The sequence below is a fragment of the Dasypus novemcinctus genome, chromosome 15 (genome assembly GCF_030445035.2).
Source record: "Dasypus novemcinctus isolate mDasNov1 chromosome 15, mDasNov1.1.hap2, whole genome shotgun sequence".
NCBI lineage: Eukaryota > Metazoa > Chordata > Mammalia > Cingulata > Dasypodidae > Dasypus > Dasypus novemcinctus.
The window spans coordinates 8,943,429-8,947,750 of record NC_080687.1 but is presented as its reverse complement, the minus strand read 5'-3'; the positions used below and the strand labels follow the sequence as shown (position 1 = coordinate 8,947,750).

General features: G+C 44.3%; 1 long non-coding RNA gene across 2 annotated transcripts; it reads right to left on the bottom strand.

Moving 5' to 3' along the window:
* Positions 1 to 669: 669 nt before the first annotated feature.
* On the bottom strand, positions 670 to 2,922 carry LOC131273568 (uncharacterized). Of its 2 annotated transcripts, XR_009180829.2 has the most exons (3): positions 2,609 to 2,922; positions 1,939 to 2,123; positions 670 to 1,607 (listed from the first exon to the last, which is right to left on the bottom strand). It is a non-coding gene; the product is annotated as an uncharacterized lncRNA (long non-coding RNA). The 2 variants fall into 2 exon arrangements; XR_011645784.1 differs by having other exon boundaries at positions 670 to 2,123.
* Between the last annotated feature and the right edge of the window lie 1,400 nt (positions 2,923 to 4,322).

Below are 4,322 nucleotides of genomic sequence, written 5' to 3'. Positions count from 1 at the left end.
ACGGGCTTTCTCAGCCCACAGGTTTCTCTGCAGCAGCCGGGCCCTGACTCTGCTCAGTGTCTTTGAGGCAAGCTGCTTTCTCTCTCTGCTTTATCATCCTCACTTACACGGGAGAGTCTGGAAATCCAAACATAATTGGCAAATTTTGTTGATTTTGTAGAGAGCAAAATTTAGCACAGCTTGCTCTTTCTGGGCTGATATCAAAGCACCGGATTGACAAGAGCCAAAATTTAGTTTCTGCTAAAAAATATATACGAACCAATTGCATGACTGATTTTTAAAAATAACACAGGAATAGATACAGTGTAAAAATTTTGTTTACTGAAAATATTTTTCTGATCATCACTTTGTCCTGACCAATTTTATTTCTAAAGTATATAGCAGAAGATTTGTGATTTTGTGATACTTTCCTTGGTCTCTCAGCATCAATCAAGATTTCCAGCTAAGTTACTGAGGCAGGAGAAAGGCTGTTAAACCTTTTCATATAACTGTCCAGCTGAGAAGAGATTCTTTATTATGTTTGGGTATTTTTTTTAGAAGAAATTCTTTATTCACTCACTCCCTTCTGTCCCATTTGCTCTTATTTCCATTAACCAGAAACATATTTGCAAATAATTTTTTAACCTGCTGAAAGAAGCCTCCTCATCACACACACATCTTGCAAATACATTTTTTTTTAAGATTTATTTTATTTCTCTCCCCTTCCCCGCCGTTGTCTGCTCTGTGTCCATTCACTGTGTGTTCTTCTGCTTCTGCTTGCATTATCTGGTGGCACTGGGAAACTGGGTCTCTTTTTTTGTTGTTGTTGCATCATCTTGCTGTGTCAGCTCTCCGTGTGTGCCACTCCTGGGCAGGCTGCGCTTTTTTCACACAGGGCGGCTCTCCTTGCGGGGCGCACTCCTTGCGTGTGGGGCTCCCCTATGTGGCGGCGCCCCTGCATGGCAGGGCACTCCTTGCATGCAGCAGCACTGCGTGTGGACCAGCTCATCACACGGGTCAGGAGGCCCTGGGGATCGAACCCTGGACCCTCCATATGGCAGACGGATGCTCTATCAGTTGAGCCACGTTTGCATCCCCTTGCAAATACATTTTAAGCTGAATTTCTTCTCTATTGTAGTGTCAGTAATTATGAAAAGATGAATGCAGAAAAAAGCAGCAGTGCTTTGTATACCCGTCACCAAGCAGTAAGCACCAACTCCAGCCCAGCCCCCAGACATGCACGCCACCTTCCCTTTCCCTCAACAACTGTGCGAGTAGGTATCACACACCCACCTTTACGCCTCGGTTAAAGAACTTGCCTGGGTCCGTTCTTCGGGTGAGACATGGGGCCCGGCTCGCGGCCCAATTCTATCTCCCTCCAAAGCCTCACTCTTCCCGTCATTCAGCATCGCCTCCTGAATATCGAGCCCAGGGTTGGCCAAGCATTTTCCTGACTATCCCCGGGACACATTCACTTGCCTCTTTACGTGAACCTCCTCTGACCGCTTTCAAAATGATCGCTTGCCATTGTAAATGCACAGCAATGGTCTTGGAGAATATCTCCAAACCTGAGATGTCATGCTCTCTCACAACTGTTTTCAGTTTTTATATTTCCTTCCAGTCTTTATCTATGTGGATTAAATGAGTAAATAGATTTAAATATAATACTTAACATTACATCAACATTTCCTGTTCCTACATAACCTTATAATTACTAATGTAACAACTGTATAATATTCTATCAAGTTGAAATATCCTGACTTCTTAAACCATTTCTCTTCTATTGAATTGTTTAAATGTTCCCTAATTTAAATGCTACAATGAACTTTTTTTGAGTTTCTATATCCTTTTTCCTTTCACTTGGTTTTCCTTAGGCTAAATTTTCAAAAGTGTAATTGTAGGGCTAAAGGGTTTGAATATTTTACGACCGGTCAGCTTTCTCACATCTTGAGTACATACCTAGGATTCCCAACACTCCTCCCCACATCATCCGTGCAGCATCTGGGGGAAACAGCTTCCGTTCATTGCCTCATCTCCCGCACTCTTGATTGGGGCCAAGCTAGAGGGGAGCTTGTGCACACTCAAAGCTGCTGCCAATTTCTGAATCGAAGCTATATTTCTTTATAAATCCTTGTGTTTCCTATCTAAATACCAGATCAGAAAGAAAAATAATTACTCGTTGCTGGAAAGCATATGAGGAAATAGACACACTAATAAGTTTCAATGAGTATAAACTTTTGTACCCTCTCTGGGAGGCAACTGGGCAATATGTATTGAAAGCCTTAAAAATGTGTGTATGTTTTAATCCACTAACTCCCCTCTAAGAATTCATTCTGAGGGGAGAAAGTCAAAGACAGGTATAAGTATTTAGCTTCAAGCATTTACAAAGGGAAATGTTCTTCTACATCTAATCAGAAAGCCAGGCTCTCCAGGCTAGCCAAAGGAGTATGGCTGCCCCAAGCGGGCAGCTGTGGGCCCAGAGGGCTCCCGCTGCAGAAGGAAGGGTCCCCTTGTGAGAAAACATGGGTAGCGGGCACAAAGACCACCTTGCCCCCATGCGCTAATTCTCTTTCATTACATAACAAATTATCCCCAAACTCAGTAACTTGAAACAGCAAACATCTCTTACCACACAGTTTCCGAGGATGAGGAGTCTGTAAGCAGCTCTGCGGGGTGCTTCTGACTCGGGGTGCTCAGGAGGTTGCAGTCAGGCAAGGGCTGCCGGGGGCTGGGGGGCCCTCCGCCAAGTGCGTTCGTGTCATTGTTGGGGGGCCCCGGGCCTCGCTTCACATTGGCCCGAGACGCCGCTTCCTGGCCTCGTGGGTCTCTGCAGAGACTGCCTGAGTGGCCTCGTGACACAACAGCTGGCTTCTGGAACAACTGATCCAAGAGCAAGAGAGAGACTGAGAGAGAGCACCCAGGAGGGAAGCCGCACTGTCTTCTACCAACTAATCCTGGCAATGGCATCCAGTCACGCTGTTGAATCCTCCTGGTAGCACAGGCCAGTCCTGACAAACTGTGGGAGGGGCTTCCAACAGAGGCGTCATCCGCAGGTCTTGGAGGCCTGCCCACCAGGCTCTCCTATCAAAAAGTCCCCTGAGCGAGAGAATCGGGGACTTGGAAACGTAAAGCCTTCTACAAGAAATAAAGTTGGGGAGCCAAGATTACAAATGAATTTATAAAAGCTCTAATAGAAATTTTCAAATTGTGTGCCAACAAATTAGACAACCTGGATTAAATTCCTACAAACAAATTACCTAAGAAGTAGAAGACTTCCATTGACCTATAAGAAGTAAAGAGATTGAATCAGTAATCAAACTTCTAACAAAGTAAAGTCCGGAACCAAATGAGTCACGGGTAGATTCTACCAAATTTTCAAAGAAGAATTAACACCAATCTTTCTCAAACTCTTCCAAAAAACTGAAGAGAAAGGAAGACATCTTAACTCATTCTATGAGGCCAGCATCACCCTAAAACCAAAACCAGAAAAAAAATACTATAAGGAAAGAAAATTATAGACCAACATTCCTTATACATTGTTTTGGTTTTTAGGCTCCTCCACAAATACCAGGAAATGGTTTGTCTTAAACAGTGTGAATTTATTAGCGTACAGTTTTGAGATCAGGAACATGTCCAAATTATCAAGGTGGTGATTTTTTCCAGAAGACCAGCTGCCGGCAATCCTTGGCTTCTCTGCCACGTGGCAAGGCACGTGGACCTGTGTCTCCCTTCTCTTCTGATTCTGTTTCCGCTTCTGGCTTCCTGTAGCTTTCTCTCTCTCTCTGAATTTGCTTGGTTCATAAAGGCCTCAGTTATAGGATTAGGTCCCTTCCTGATTGAGGAGGGCCACACCTTACCTGAAGCAGCCTCATCACAAGATCCTACTTACATTGTGTCTATACTCTCACAGAAATACATCAGGTTTAAGAGCATGTTTTTCTGAAGATCATACAGCTGGAAACCACCACACTCCCCCCTCTCAACCCCCAAACTACTTGTTTTTCCTATATGCAAAATACATTCATTCCATCATAATATTCCCAAAAGCCTTAAGCCATTTTGGTAACAATGTTGATTATGGGTGTGGTTGGTCCTGGCTCACAATTCTCCTCCAGTCTGTTGACCCGTCAAACCTAGAGTACAAGTTATCTGCTTCCAATATATAAAGGAGGGGCAGGCACAAGATAAACCCTCCCATTCCCATAGGGAGAAATTGGAAGGAAAACAGGGTTCCCAGGTCCAAACAATTCCGAAAGCCTGCAGGGCACACTCCATTAGATTCAAGGTCTGAGAGTCCTCTGTGAATAATGTTTGTCCTCCAGACCTGATGGAGTGGCAGCCCC